The sequence below is a fragment of the Anser brachyrhynchus genome (assembly GCF_964034855.1).
Source record: "Anser brachyrhynchus genome assembly, chromosome: 10".
In the NCBI taxonomy this organism is placed as follows: Eukaryota; Metazoa; Chordata; class Aves; order Anseriformes; family Anatidae; genus Anser; species Anser brachyrhynchus.
Window position 1 is genome coordinate 4,457,670 of NC_137705.1, and position 15,805 is coordinate 4,473,474.

Below are 15,805 nucleotides of genomic sequence, written 5' to 3' on the forward strand. Positions count from 1 at the left end.
TGCCGAGGACAGGCTGTTCCATCCACACCTGCCTCCGCTCCCAGGCTCAAGCCGAAGCTCCTGCCCCGTCCAATTGCTCCAATTAGCGCTGTGGTTTGTTTTTCTTCATTAAGAAGGGTGCTTGAGACCTGCCTGTTTTTGAGTCCAGCTCTCTGTAATCTGTCCCTGCCATCATTGGGGTTAAGTGAGCTCCTTGCCCAGCAGCTCCTTTGGCAAATTAGAGAGAACCGTGGAGACACCGCCAATAAGCTTTCCACCGTGCAGATCTTGCCCAGCAGAGCCTGCGTTAATTAGGTCGTGCTGCCATATGCAATCTGTGCACCTGAGGTTTGACCTAGCTCCTGTGAAAGCCGGCGGGGCAGGGCCGTGTCTGGGAGCTGGACAGGAGCTGCGGCCGGGGATTTGGGCAGGCCGGGGCGGAGCTGTGCCCTTCATTTTTGTGGACCAGTTTCATTTGCCCGGGAAGACTGATGTCTTCCTGCGGGAGCTTTGTCTGTGCTGAAGCGTCTAGAACAACACTGCCAACGTACCTTGGGGCTGGGCAAGGTGATTATTTCGAGATTAGGTGTTGAAATCAAATAAATAAGTTAATCATTTTGCAAGCTCAGAAGAAAACCCATTTATTTCATCTGAGACGTCTTCGCGGCAGCTGTGTGTAACTCCGTCATCTTCCGCATAACGCTGGGCTAAAATCCGACAGTTTTCACCCAATGACTTTGGCTCCCTGTGGGCCTGGTCACGCGAAGGTGTCTGTTCGGGGGAGGCAGGATTGTTCTGCTTGGCCCTTGTGGGCAGTCGGATGTCCGCCTGCGAGCGGCGGTGGTGGGCCCACGCGGACCCCTCTGCATCACAACCCCCACTCGCAGCACGGAAAAGATCGGCGCGCTACGAGGGGAGACTCCTCTTTTGAAAAGAGGCTTTAAATGATGTCAAGAACCACCACAACGATATGGTTTTTACATAAATAATAATTAATTACATGTAAATCAGACTTTTCCCCACCCCTTCCATTAGTATCGTCTTTGCTAAGCTCTCTGTCTTGTTGCTGTCCGCTCGCTTTGACTAGTTGAATGGCAGCAGACATCATTTGCAATGCTAACGTCAGATACGGGTCAAAATGGACAAGGAAAACACAACCCGGGGTTTTATCAATGCAATAACAACCAATTCTGTCTAGAGATGGCAGCGTACTGGGGCTTAACCTCTTCACTGCCACGCAGCAAGAACCACCAGGAATTTACTTCTCTGGTCTCTTCTGCTGTTTCTAACTTGATTTCATCTCTCCTTCTCCCGACCACTGCATTTTCCCCCCTCTCTCCCCTTTCCGCTGTTTACTAGAGCATCTGGTAGTGTTTATCTCCCAGGACACAGGAGACTGCTGTTTTCATAGATATGTAACCAGAGTAAAAGCTTTAATCTTTGTTGATGTTGGACCTTTGGATTAAGAAAGTCCTAATAGTGGAAAAGTTAGGATGGAATAATACTTAGCCAAGTACACTTTTGAGACGGCATCAACAGAAAACCCTTCGTGGGAGAAGCTACATCCCCTTCCCGGCTCGGCTACGGGGAAGGGTCTGCAAGAGGAGGAGTGGGGCTGGGCGAGGAGATCATCCCGCTGGGATGGGGCTGGTTGGGCTGCCGGGGGCTGCAGGAGCAGCGCATCCCCACGGGGACTTGTGTGCATCACAGCAGGAGTCAGAGCGGTCCCAGAAACGGCAACGCGATGCGAGAAACCCGTCTCCATCTCAGCTCGTGTCTCCTGGCGGGGCAGGGAAGGAGCGGCTCTGGCCTTTGGCAGATGCAGACGGTGCATGGCTGGAGGTTTGGAGCCCCTGGGGAGCAAAGGCTGTGCTGGCAGCTGGGGGAGGAGACGGTGGTGTGAATTTGCCTCTTGCTCTAGAGAAGCACTGGGGCTTCCTGCAGAAGCTTTAAAGACGCTGAGCCTGGCTGAATTAGAAGCCGTCGAGGTGCAGCAAGAAGCAGAGCTGCTGACAGAGGTGCAGAAAGCACTGCAGAAATCAGGCAGCACAAGGCAGGCAGGTGTCCGCTACCCGCAGAAGCGAATGCAGGCCTGTGGTGCTCACCACGAGGGAGTTTTGTTGCTGTCCCAAACCTGCAGCAAGGTGAGCCGTGCTGGAAGCAGGCACGTGAAATCCAGCTGGCCGCTGGTTTCACGGCGAGAATAAGTTCAGTCGCTAATATTGTAAGCGCTTCGCAAGTTTGGTTGTTAGTCGTTTTTTATAGCAATAGCGTTTCACGTAATTCAGGTTTTAAACTTGCCCTATTTCAGGTACTAAGTACTTGCTCCTATTTCCGCTCCTGCCAGGTAAGTTGTAAACCTGGCTGGAACTTGGCAGGAGAAAACCCCGCTGGAAAACCATCACTTTGGGTGATGAAGCTGGGGAAACGGAGCTTAGCCCGCAACTTCGTTACTGCAAAGGCTGTAATGAACCAGGCTAATGAATTACCTGAAGTCATCCTGGGATAGGTACGCGGCAGGCTGTCACACAGCAGCGCGTCAAGCCGGAGACGTGCAGTCAGGCTGTCCTAACCTTTGCACCTTCTCCCGCTAACTAGTGAACTAGTTCTGAAAAAGCCCAGGCCCGCCGAGTCCTGCAAACCAAACGGTAAAATATTAATAAGCCAAAGAGGAGATGACAGGTGTCACCGGGGCTCTGCGGCAGCGCAGTCATTGCAGGAGGCTGCCGCTGGCCTCCTATGCCTCCAAACAAAGGGAGCTGCAAAGGGGGCTCGTGCTCAGAAAATTTCACCCAACCTTTTTTTTTTTTCCCTTTTTGCATGCAAAAATGCAGATTCAGCAGCACCAAAACGGTTTGTGCACACATGCCAAACTTGTCATTTATAAAAACTCAAAAAAGCTCTGACAAATGCTGAAGCTGTTAGTTTTGACACTTCTGACATGAAACACTTTGATTTTTCATTTTGAAACTACTTTGTGTTCAAAATGTCCTTTAATTTTATTTTCAAGCAAGGGGGGTGTGTGTCTTTTTTTTCTTTATTCCCCTAAAACTCAAAATTGAAATCTTTGGATTGACTCAAAATGAAATTGTTCTTGGATTTTGGTTTCACCAGCTTTTTTCTTAGATGTTTGAGTTTGGCTTTGAGTAACTTTTTTTTTTTACCCCCCAAAATTGCCAGTCGGTTTATCAAGGGCTACAGAGAATTTCGGCCCTCCTTGAGGGACACAGCCAGCACACCAGAATATACACATATATTTTTTTTTTTGGTGGCTGTCAGTTGCAGAAGAGGGAGCCTCACTTTCTCTTTCCAGGAGACGGAGTTCATTGTGTGCCTAGCTGGGATAAATAAGAACCTGTCGTTTTTCTCGCTGCGGAGGGTTTTGTTACGTTATCTGTTTAAACATTCCGTTATGTGTTAGTAATGTGAGCAATGATTATTCCTTGCTTCTGAGCTCTCCCTCTTGGCTCGGGAGCTGGGGGTTCAGGAGACACCTGGCGTTGTTGACAGAGTGCTGAACTTGAACGCCGCGCACTGTGACAGGGCAAGCCCAAATATTTTGGGAAGAGTCCTTGTTATGTTACGACAGGGGTTGGTAGCACGGATGCTGGGACTGGCGTTGCTGTAAGACCGAGCTGCTTACTGCTTTGTTATCAGAGGAGCAGCGTGAGCTCCGGCATGTGCTCCGCTCTTGGGAGGGTTGGACTCGGGCATTTCTTCTCCTAGGAGGTGCCCAAGACCTTCCGAAAGGCGCTGGGTCTCAGAAGAGGCCAGGAGCAGGAGACCCTGAAAGGTTTTATTCTAGGAGTCGGGAACTGGAGAAAACTGAAGCTCTCCTGTAAGAGAATGAGAAGTGCGGTCCCTATTTGTAAATGAAATACCTGGGGAAGAAGAGCTTGTATTGAAGCACCTTTTTAAGCGTCTTTTCCATTCTGCAAGGCGCTGCCTGCAGCCTGCCCCTTCCCTCGGCTCCCCCTCTCCCCCTCAGCACCCCATCTCCCCTGGTGCTGCGCCCCTCGGCAGCGCCCTGTGCCTCCCCAGCACCGCAGGCGTCCGGCGGCTGGTGTTTCCCATTAACGGGCTCGTAGGTCACGGGCTTCCAGCAGGACGGGACGTCTTCTGGTGTTTGCCAATTCACGTATCGCGTGTAATTGCGTTCAGGAAGCAATAAGAGCTAAATGACATTAATTCCCATGAATATTCATTTAAGGATCTCTACCGAATTCAGGCAGATTAATAGTCCAACGCAAATACAATGGCCGTTCACGGCCCCCACAGGGAAAGGCAACGCGCAGTGCCTGGCGGCTCAGGGCAGCTGGAAACGTGCTCCAGAAAAGTTAGCTCTGGGCGGCTTCTGGCACCCTGGCACTTGGAGGGACACCTGGAGGAGCAGAGGATTAGCTGCCACGGGGCAGGACAGCAATTCTCCTCTGCTGCTTGGCTCTGAGCAGCAGCGCGAGGCTGGAGGGTGCTGGCAGGGTGTCCTCCTGGAGCAGAGCAGGATGTGATTCCCACCGCAGCCAGGGAAATGAGGGGGTTCTGGTCCAGCTCCTGACTTCTCATACCTGATGCAGAAAGCAGGACAAGGTCCCAGTGCCTACACGGGCCCTGCTGGAGCGCCGAGCGGCCCCAAAACCAGCCGTGCAGCCCGGCGGGGCGTTCTGCAAACCTCGTAAACCAGTGACTAAAAGGGGAAGGACCGGGAGGCCTGGCTCCGGGGCCACCGGAGGTGTGGCGTGACAGTAGCTTGGAAAACATTCCCACTTTAAAACAAGTAACACCTATAATTACGGAGGCGTCATCACCTTCATCATTTTTTTAGCAAACAAGCTGTAGTCGTAGCCTGCGTACACCCTTGCCAAAATCTGCTGAGCGTTTGCTCTGGGGATGGCTGTGCTTGGGGCGGGGGGAACAGCGGGCGGCTCTCTGCAGGCACCTGCCCAGCAATAGGGCCCCGAACAGCTCTGGTACCAGCAGCAGCGGTGGTGGAGGGGGAGCCGTCCCCCCTTGTATCCTCGGGGGGATTAACTGTGTTTTACGGGGCTGCTGTGCCGGTCTGGATGGGCGAAGGTGTGACAACAGGAAGCAGAGGGATTTCCAGTAACCACAGTTTATTCCAGGCTGAACACAAAACAAACACCGAGAGCGGGAAGGGGGGTGCTTCAGAAGAGCGACTCGGGGGTGTCCCTCTCCTTTCTGCTGCTGAAGCAGGTGAAGAAGCGCGCCCGGAGCGCGCCGCTCGCCGTGCTTAAAGCCGCTGCTCCCTGCCGCCGTCCCCGCAGATATTTCTTTGCGGTGCTTCTCCCCCCTTAATGCGGGAAAACACCCGGAGTTAGGCCGAAGCGCCTTGCCGTCACGGCCAGCCCAGGTGGGAGCGCTCCCGGCTGGGCTCCCCGCGCCGGCGGGGCGCTGCTGCCGAGAGGTGGCGCCGCGGCCCCGGCCCTGCCCGCCCGAGCCCCGCTTTGGGGGGGGGCCGGGGGGGGGGTCCTGGGGGGCCCGGGGGGCTCCGTGCATGTGCGGCGGGGCCGGGCGATGGCGGTGTTTCCAGCGAGCCCCCCCCCCGCAGGGCCGGGGAGCTTTGTTTGGGACCCGCTGGAAGCCCGAACTCGCAAAAAAAAATTAAAAAATACAAAAAAAATAAATAAAAAGAAAGAAAAAAAAGAAAGAAAAGAAGAAGAACGGGGGGAAGAGGTTCCGTCCCGCTGGGGGGGGGTCCAGCCGTGCCCCCCCGCCCCCCGCGCAGCCCCCGCGGCCGCTGCCCGCGATTTTCAACTTTGCGGAGCGCCCCGCACGGCTGCTCCCGGCCGGGCGGCACCGGCAGCTCCCCGCACACAGCCCCCCCCCCCGTCCCCCGGGACCCCCCCCCCCCCCAAAACTCCTTCTGCACCCCCCGGCCCGCCCGGCCCCCGCTGCGCACCCGCGCAGTGCTTGCGCACCCAGCGCAAGGCCGGGGGGGGGGGGTAAGGAGGGGAGGGGGGGCAGGAGGTGCGGGGCCGCATGGATGCGGGGGGGGGTGCGGAAAAAAGTTGCGGGGGGGGGGGGCGCCTTGAGGGAGGGGGGGGGCACGGCGCCGAACCGGCGCAAACCCCGCGCAGAAGCCGCGCAGCGCGCTCCGCGGGCACCCGCGCCGAGCCCGCGCCCCCTCCCCGCGCCCCCCCCCCACCCCGCCCCGCCACCATCCCCCCCCCCCCCCGCCACCATCCCTCCCCCCCCCCCCATTATTCCGATTATTTTTCCCCTCGCACCCAGCCTTGTTTACCCAGCAGGTGGATGTGACGTCAGAGACTGACAACAGCAAAAAATAACAACATCTCCCTCCGCGGGGGCGGCCCCGCGCCGCCTCCCCCCCCCCCCAACAACTCCGTGCTCCCCCCCCCGCCCCGTACCCCCCCCCCCCCCCTCCGGGGCCGGCCGGGCTGCGCCGCGCGGGGCTGCGCTGGGGCGGGGAGGGGGGGGGGGGGGGGGGGCGCGGGGCGGGGGCGGCGTGCGGGGCCCGGCGCCGAGCGGAGCCGGGGAGCTGGGAGCGGAGCCGAGGGGCGGCTCTATTGTTATTTACCGAGCGGCGGAGCACGCCGCCGCGCCGCCCGGGCTCGGCGTGCCCCGGAGAGGGACGGGAGGGAGAGGGACGGGACGGAGCCAGGCGGCCCCGAGCCGAGGCGGGCAGCGGCAGGGCCGAGTCCTGCGGGTGAGTCCGCCCCCCCCCCCCCCCGCCCCGTGCCAACCCCCCCCTCCCGGCACTTTCCCTCTCGCACTTCTCCCCACACGTGCCCGGCACGACCCCTTCTCCCCCCCCCCTTTTCTCTCCCCCCCCATCTTCCTGCCCCCCCCCCCCCCCAGCTGCCGGCGCTGGGCGCAGCGATGCGCGGCCGCGCAGCCCCCCCCCGCCCACTTTGCAAACTTCCCCCCCGGCCCCCCCCGCGGGGAGGGATGCGGCGCCCCCCCCCGCCCCCTTTATCCCCCCCCGCTTTCCCTTTATCCACCCCCCCTTTCCTCTTTACCCCCCCCCCCCAACCCCTATTTTCAGCGCTTTCCGCCGGCTCCCCCCGCGCAAGGGGCGCGCGAGCCCCAACTTCAGCACTCGGGGCAAGAAGTTGCGGCGGGGCCGCCCCCCCCCGCGCCCCCCCCAGCGGCCGGCCGGGCCGCCCCGCTCCCCCGCGCACCTGTTGCGCCTCCCCCCGCGCTGCCCCTTGCGCGGCCGCGCATCTTTGCGCATCCCCCCCTCCGCGTCCCGCCGCGCCCATCCCCCTCCACATTTTTTTTTTCCCCCTTTTTCCCTGTTTTCTTCCTTTTTTTTTTTTTTTTTTTTTTACCCCCCCCCTCCCGGAGCGTTTCCCTCAAACACCCGCGCCTCCCCATCCCGGCGCTGCGCGGGTGCGCAGCGCTGCGCGCATCCCTCCCCCCCCAACCCCTTCCCCTTCCCTCCGCGCAACCCCCGCGGTGCGGAGCCTCCGCGGAGCTGACGGGGGGGGGGGGGGGCCGGGGAAGGGGAAGGGGGGGGGCACATCCGCGGAGCCCCGCGCAGCGCCTCCCGCACCTGCAGCCCGCCTCCGCCGGGCACCGGGAGGGTGCGCGCTGCAGGCGGCGTCCGAGCGGCGTGTCCGCGCCTCCCTCCTCCTCCTCCTCCTCCTCCTCCTCCTCCTCCCCCTTCTTTTTTCTTTTTTTCTCCGGAAAAAAAAAATAAATAAAATAACAAAACCCCAAAGCGGTGCCGGGCAGCGGGCTGGGCTGCGCGGGGCGCAGCGGGTGTCCCCCCCCCCCCGCGCAACTGGTCCTTAATTCCCCGGCCCCTGCGCGCAGAGCATCGCTGGGCTGGCTGCGGAGCGCATCGATTTTCGCGAGCCCTCCTCCTGCCGCTTCGCCGTAATGATTTTAATTGCGTGGTTTTGCTTTGAGTGAACCCGACCGAGTGAGATTCCTTCTTCTTTTTTTTTCTTTTTTTTTTTTCTTTTTTCCTTCCCCCCCCCTCCATCTCCCCCCCCCCCCCCCCCCCAGGCTGCGGGTCGCAGCCCTAGCGCACCGCCCGAGGTCCCGCCGCCTGCCCGCGCCCGGCCGCCGCTCCTCTAGGGAAGCTGGAGCCCAACTTCTGGGCTCCGAAGTTTAAGGTTTCATTTTTAGTAACTGCTCTTTGAGTGAGTAATGTCTGTATGCTGCTCGTAGCGTGCCGTCTACACAATGTAGCCTGCTGATTTCTAGGGGGCTGGAGCGGTTATAAATATTAAAGCAATTCTCGAAGCCGTGTTTCCTTTTCCATGCAGTTTCTCCTAACGTTGCGTTTTACCTGCTTTAACGTAATGTTGCTGTCGCTAATGACAGGCTCTTAATTAGGCAAACTTTAAAGCGTGTCGTCAAAGAAACTTGCTTCTTGCGCTGGTAATCCATGGTTTGCTTTAATTTAGGTGGAGGGAAGGCAGGCATCTCGCTGGGTTGTTATTTTTGCAGTTTGTGCCGCTGCTGAGAAGCTCCTACTTTTTCTAAGTTTGTGAGATCCTGAAGGAATTCGAGTTCTCAGAGCGCAGCGAGCGTAGGCAACGAGCTACTCTGCATCCTTGCAAGTAAATTTGGGGGAAGAAGGGGAAATCAGGGCTCCTGGTTTCAATTTCTCTGCTCCGAATCTTTCCCCCCCGCACATTTGATTTGCACTATCTCTCAGCCAGATTGAATGGACCAGGGCACTGGGGGAGGAAGCTCTTCACTAGTTACCATTCAAAAGGTGTCGGCTAAAATCTCATTGCAAAAAGGTATTGTAGCTTTAACATCTTGCATTGGCAGCATTCTTCCCCCTTAGTCTTTGGATTAGTCATTGTATGAGAGACAGAAAAAAAAAATCACTTTTTTTTTTTTTTTGGAAAAAGTAAAGTAAACAGCCTCCAACAAGTGAACCTTGACAACCCAGATTAAGGAAGGCAGGAGAGATCAAACAAAGCTGCTGCTGGGCTGTTGTCAGGAGCTGCCTCACTGAAAGCTCTGGACTATTCGATCAGGCAGCAAGGCTATATGTTCACTTATGCAGAAATGGACCATTACAAATGCTGATCTTTGTTGTGAAACCAAAGGATAACTTTGAGAAAAATAACTGCTATTTCAAACAAGGCTTTCTGGTGCTTATGATTTTGCCTGCAAAGTTAGGTTTTGTGCATGGGCTGGGTTGGGGTTTCTTTTTTTTTCTTTCTTTTTTTTTTTGAGTGGTGGTGCTTTGGAGTGCATTGTATATACTTTCCGAGTGACTTAGGATTTGATTTTATTTTTGCTGTCTAGAGCCGCGGAGAAGGTGGCATTTCAGTAGTGTAATGTCGAAAGCAGCGTAAAAGTTCTGTGGAATTCAGCTCTTATTTCTGGATCTCTGAATTGTAAGGAAACATGGATTTTTTTTTTTCCTCTGTGTGTAAGATCTGTGCTGATGCATAATAGAGGAGTTCGGCTGTGATTAAGCATTGTACGTTGTCTGTCTGCGTTCCTAGAGTTTAGAAAACTTGTGGTGTCTTTCTTTCAAAACATATTACCCGGGCGGCACCTTATTCTTGATATGCCAAGGTTTTTGCAAAACTGTGTGTAACTTGGCTTCGTGGCTATGTTGGGGAGACTCAATTACTGTGTAGTCTTGAGAGAAAATTGTAGCGAGGGGTATTAAGTGATAATTGATCTTTACTTCAATAAATATTTTGGGTTTAAGTATTAATCAACCTTAACCAGTGCGAGTTAGCGATATTTTTGTTGCTTTACACTTTGATGTTTGCATTCGTACACCTCACTGTAAACTCTACAAATAAGCCACCTATTTAATTTCTTTAAAGCGTTCAAAAACAATGGAAACATCTATTAAAAAAAATCTGAGGAAAAGGCTGTTACCCGAATGTGTGTTAATCAGGAGGCAGACCAAGTGCACATCTACTGAAGAATTAAGAAATGCAAAACCTTTTCACATAAGTATTTCTTTAATTAACAGTGCAGATCACACAATAAGTACTTTATACTTTTTATAAGGTAAGGTTTCATAACCATCCTGCATAACTTAGCATAAAGCCTGTAGTTTTTTTATGGCACATACTTTAATTAGACAATAAAAAGTACGTGTGTTAAACATGCACATGTATGCTATTAAGCCGTTTTGGGTAATGTGTAATGTTTTTTAACAACTATAAACATTTTCTGCTTAAATCGGTTCCACCGGTGATAGTAAGGCAGCCAGTTTCTGTGCCGGTGAGGGAAGGAGCAGGGAAGTTGAGCAGAGAATCGTGCACTGGGCGTTATTGCACAGCATATGCTGCAATATGCTTTCCTGTTGGAGGGGATCACCTCCTTTTAGGAGCTTCCATTTGCATTATCATCCGCGGTATGATGTAGCGTAAACAGTTTAGCTCTGGAATTATCCTTGTTTCGTGGTATTGTAAAAATTAGGAAAAAGGGGGGTAGTAAAAAGGTGGATTTATGGAGCGCAGCTTAGTATGTCATATGCTTACTGCTCGTGGTCATTTATAGAGAGATCGAACCCGATAATGTAATTCATTTTGTGAAGTGTCTTTTGAGCATGTATTTGTGTATCAAGTGAAATACCACATGCACACACATATGTAGGGTTTGTATGTAAAATACAGTTATTTCTGCAAGGCTGTCCGGTTATTTATAGGACATAATGATACTTCTGTCATCTTAAATTTTCTCAGAGAAGCTTTAATAAATTTAAATAGATTATATGCTGTCAGAAAACAGAATAAATTTTGTTTACGATTCGCTTGCTTTAAGGTACTTATACTAAAGAAGATCATTTAACCCCCAAGACTGAGCAGCGTTAAGTGGCGAGAGGAGTCTGCCGAAGAGCCGCTGCTGCCCTTTGCTCTCGTGATAATCTTAAATTACTGCAGTTTAATTGCAACTTCAAGGCACCGAGCTGAAACCTTTTCCCGCGGCCGAGGCAGGGCTGGAGCGGAGGCAGGTAGCGGGGTGGCTGCGGGGAGGCAGGCCGTGCTCCCTCGGGCCTTCTGCGGCCGCGACGTGCGCCCGAGGGGAGCCCGGGGAGAGGGAGCCCCAGCTCCCCGGGGGTGGGATCGGGATCGGGCCCTCAGGAGCCACGCAGCTCGGGCTTGCTGTTGCCTTGCGGTGTTGCAGGGGACGCTGCAGTTACGCCTCGGCGCTGCGCTGGCTGCCAGGCATGGCACGGGCCCCGTGGCCCTGAGGGCGAGGTCAGGGTAGGCAGCGCGGCTGTGCAGGGCCTGATCCGGAGCACGCTGACATCAAACGGCGCTGCTGCTGCTGCCGCTGCTGCCGCTGCTGCCTCTGGGTCCGTGTCACTGACTCGCAGAACTGCGACTTCGCTCCCCTCCCGGCCCCCCTTGTGTTTTCACGGTGGCAGTCGCAGCCCGGCAGCGCTTGCCGAGGGGAGCTGATAACCGTGGTGCGCTGGAGATCAGCAGCCTGTCTGCGGCTGCTCCGAGAGGTCCTGGCAACAAAACTTTGCTCTACCATGCTTAGAAAGGTATGGAGGGGCTCGGGGCCCTGACTTCTTGCCACCGAAGACACGCCTAAGTGCTTGGCTGCGCTTTAAGTCGCGATTCGGATCGCTTCTCCGTTGGCCAAAGCCTTACGAAATGCCTTGTTGCAATAAGAGCCGAACAAGATCTCGTGTGTGTGCTGGAAGTGCTCGCTGACAAAAACGCTGCTCGCAGCCGGCTGCTCTCACAGAGTACCGTGCCGCCTGATTCCCGCAGCTATCGCTGCGGTGGGAACTGCAGCGGCGGCAGGCAGCAAGGTGATGCCAGGGTATGCGTAGGGAAAAAGTAGGCTGGAATAAATCTCGCAGTCGTTAGAGGGAAAACTTAATTGTGGGAGCTCTGTAGCCTTTTAATTAAAAAAAAAAATAGGTATTTGGGGCTGAAGAGGGAATGCAAGCTGGTTTATTTTTAGGAGCTCCGATATTTGTTGATTGGGGTGTCTGGAGTGTTTTATTTAACGTGTGCTCTTTTTTCTTGCTTCAGCGTTGGACCTACCAAGGCAGAGAAACCGCTGGCTCTGTTCGCGTGCAGCCTTCTTTGCAAATACGCTCTAGGGTTTTGTCTTTCTATTCTCCTGGCACCGATCTCTTCCATGCATGCAAGCGAACAGGCTTATGTATAATGGCTGTTTGTACGTGGCAAGTATCCAGAATAATCTTGATAACTTTTTGTTCGGTGCCATTCTGGAAATGAGGATAGGATTCTGTGGAAAATGAGAGAACAGGAGAGCACGGGCAAAATCAATTCTTCTCTCCAAGAAGCATCTGGTACCTGAGGAGGACTAAATAATTTTTCTCCTCTCGGTGACCCTCCCTGTGCTGTTTTTAAAACATCCCCATTTTAGTGCCTTGAAATTGCAATTAAGTTGTAGTAATTTAAGATTATTGCGAGAGTGCAAAGGGCAGTGGAAGCTCTTTAGAAGTCTCATCTCAACACTTAATGCTACTCAGTCAGGGGGTTAAATGAGTTTCCTCAATGTAAGTACTTAAAGCAACTAAATCGTAAACAAAATTTATACTATATTCTGACAACTAATAATCTATTTAAATTACATTAAAGTATGTGTGTGAAAATTTAATTAAAGACAGGAGTACTGTCAAGCCCTGTAAATATCTTGACGGATCTACCGAGATGGAACCCATACCATAGAATGCTTAGGTACATCTGATACGTTCTGGTGTTTCTGGGAGTGCTGTTTGGAAACTAACTGTGGGCCTTTTGCCTCCCAGTTTGCCTCTCGGTTGCGGTGGTCTCGGTAAGAGGTACGAGTACCGGGCCGTGGTACTCGGATGATCCTCTGGTGTATTGTTTACCACTAAGCGGTCTCTCTGTACGGTACTTGTCACTGTCGTGTTTTCGTTAGAAGTGCCTATTTCCTCAATAAGTTAGTTCGGAGCTGCTGCCGATTCAGACGTGTCGCTCCTGAAGACGCGGGCCCTCGCGTCGCGCCTCGTGGCCTTCGCGGTCGGGCGGCGCTGGGTGCGTGCACTGCACCTCTGCCCTCTCCCACGTGTTGGGCGACAAGTAAAACGGCCCAGAGTGCGGTGCTGCAGGCACTGTTGTGCCGTTGTGAGTCCCGATTTGATTTTTTTTTTCAGGTAGAAAGTGCTTATGGCTTCTTTTCCCTGAATTCTTGAAATGCGTGGGGGAGCATTTCCCAGGATATCGGTACGGGCACTCGCCGTGCAGGCCCCTTCCTGCTGGTGCCCTTGTGCTGTGTGGTCCGGGGCGCTTTGGACTTCTGACCTTTTGCTCTGGGTACACACAGGTGGGTGTGCTGAGCCCTCGGCCTCGCTTGCTTGGGGGTCGCTGAAGACTCAGGGGCTCAGGAGGAGGACCAGGGTCTGGGCACGGAGAGACGGCCGCGATGGGAGCGCGGCGGCTGGGCTGGGCACTGGGCGCACAGAGCCTGACGGGAGGTGGGCCTGTTCGGCGGGGCCGGCGCCTGTAACGGCATCGTTAGTTTTCCCCTCTTCGCCAGACATTTCCTTTCACGTTGGATGTGAGTTGTAGCCACACTTCCCGATCGGTCCTGTCACGTTGTTGCTAACAATTAGGGTCAAGTGCCTTTCCTTGGGCTCCGCGCAGCCTTCGTGTTGGTGTCCCTCCCCCAGCTCCTAGCCTGAGCTGTTTGTTCGTTAATTGGTAGATGAGGCGTATTAACACATCAGTAAACTGGAGTAGTCAGACTTCCCAAGGCATCTCGGGAAACCCTCTCCAGTTTTATGTGACCGGACATGCACTATTGCTGATTTAGATAGCGGAGCCGGCGATGCCAAAGTGTTGTTAAGAGAGAGATAAATAGAGAGAGCCCAGCAGTAAGCAGAATGTCATGTCTCTATTAAAAAGACGGTGATAAAGGAAGATAAAACGGTGAGGGGGATTGGATGTGTGTTCAGAGCAGCAGCTCAGCATCTGATCACAAAAATCAATTCAGAATCCCCCTTCCTGCAAAACCCTTGCCTGCAGAATTAAGAGGGAAGCGAGGGCTTGATGGCAGTGAACGCTGGCGCCCCGCACCTACTTGCGTTCCTTCCACAAAGGCTCCGGAGGCTTCTCGGGGTCTCGGGAGCTGCCTGCCTTGGAGCATCCATCCTTGTGCCCTTCGAAGTGGCTTCCCCTGCCCGGCAGAGGTGCCCGTGGGACCCGTGCTGGGTGCTGCTGCTCGCCCCCATTTCGGCGGCGCCGAGCCGGGCTGCGCGGCCACCTTTGCTGCTGACGGAAAGTTGGTTCCCGTCTGGAAGTCGGTCCTTGGCTTCACAACAGAATAACAACGATGCAGATTTTTGTATGTTGGAGTCTTTTTCTTGGCCCGGCTGCCGGGTGCAGAGGCTGCTCTGCAGAAGTGAAAAATGTAACTGATTATAAAGAAATGAGTGGTTGCAGCAGAGGAGAGGGGAGCAGTATTAATTTTACCGGTTCTGTAATGAAACATGCAGTATAACGTTAAATCATCGCCGCCTTGTTTGCTGAAAGGATGTTAATCATTCCATTAAGAAGGATTAAGTAATTAACCGATATTTCTGTAGGAACCAGTGTCAGTTTTAAGAAGCATCTTCCCAGCGCCGCACAGCGAATGCGAAGTTTGCATTTCTCTCGCTGCCAGCAGAGAGCTCGGGGCTGAGCACGGGCAGGAGAGGTCTTCCCAGGAAAGTTCTGGGAACGGCAGGGCAGCAGAGATTGGTTTCCTTGCAAGTGAAATGTGCTGTTCTAATGGTCTTTCAATTACAAGGTTGTCTGGTACGACTTTTGTCAGCTGGGTCCGTTGCAAACCTCATTTCATGAGTGGTCTATTCGGGATTAAGAAGTTAAAACCTTCTTGAAGTGTTCATCCGGGTGCTTGCTTTTTTTTTTTTTTTTTTAATGATAGCTTTTATGTTGTAACGGCAAGCTTGCTGACAGTGAGTCACGAACTCTATCTCCCATGAACCTCATGACAAATTTTTGTGAGCTGGTCAGGCAGCTTGCTTAGCTCATCCAGCCCGTTCCCACGTTCTGTCCTCGCACCAGGAAGAAAAAACCCCGTTGAGCGGGGTGGTGCGACTCCTGCCTCCCTCCGCCTGCCAAAATCTGCCTGCAGACAGCAGCGCAGGGACATCCCGGAGCGACTGCTGGTCTGGGGCAGGTTTTGAGGACGTCGAAGCCGGATTCGGCGGGGAGCGGCCAAGCCCGGGGCAGGATGCGGCCCCCAAGGCTCTTGACGCTGGGTGTTGCTCAGTAAGGTCAAAAGTGCGTTTTGGAGAGGGTGCACGTGCAGAGGGAGGAGCGGCGGGGCGCGGGAGAACAATGACAATATTTTTCACAATTTGGTTTTTGAAGGCTCGAATTCCAGCCCTCTGACCGTGAGAGGTGCGGGAGTCGGGGAAGCATCTGTGTTAGCGTGCCTGCATCCTGTGCTCCTGGGCTTGCTGCCTTTCTTCCAGGACTCGATCCATTTTTCTTTTTTTTTTTGCCTTGACGGAGAATGCAGAATTTGGCATTAACCTTGTCAGATTGCTGCCCTTTCTCGTCTAATGGCCCCTATTTCTAATACTGCAGTTAGCGATACTGAAACTTAACCCAAACTGATATTTCTGTGAGCGATAGGAATTCTGCCTGGCAAATAGCATAATACAGTGGCAACAATTGCATTAGTATTGATACCTTCTGCTTTCATAACTGCTCTACTTCTCAAATAGGGCCCCTTCAGACAATATCTCGCAAACTCTGTTGATCAGTGCACTGTAAATTATTCCTCCCCCTCGGGTGAATTTCATAAATAGGTGTATTTCCATGCGTCTCTCATAAGCCAGCCAGATTTTGCTTCAGTTATGCGGCCTAACCACAAATATATCTGTTGA

The 15,805-nt window shown here is 53.8% G+C and overlaps 1 protein-coding gene and 1 long non-coding RNA gene across 12 annotated transcripts in view; one reads left to right on the top strand and one right to left on the bottom strand.

Moving 5' to 3' along the window:
• Nucleotides 1–15,805, top strand: part of FOXP1 (forkhead box P1) — a 384,485-nt gene that overhangs the window by 6,909 nt on the left and 361,771 nt on the right. For 4 of the 11 annotated variants that reach the window (XM_080606022.1, XM_080606050.1, XM_080606027.1 and 1 more), the window contains exon 1: nucleotides 6,522–6,664. The exons of 1 other annotated variant lie outside the window; for it this stretch is intronic. The gene's annotated coding sequence lies outside the window, so the exon portion shown is untranslated. Of the gene's footprint in view, nucleotides 1–6,521; nucleotides 6,665–15,805 lie in introns of those variants that run through there. 6 more of the 11 variants (XM_080606046.1, XM_080606019.1, XM_080606032.1 and 3 more) reach the window with 3 other exon arrangements.
• On the bottom strand, nucleotides 3,115–6,341 carry LOC308200377. The gene is made up of 2 exons (XR_013955577.1): nucleotides 6,239–6,341; nucleotides 3,115–5,287 (listed from the first exon to the last, which is right to left on the bottom strand). It is a non-coding gene; the product is annotated as an uncharacterized lncRNA (long non-coding RNA).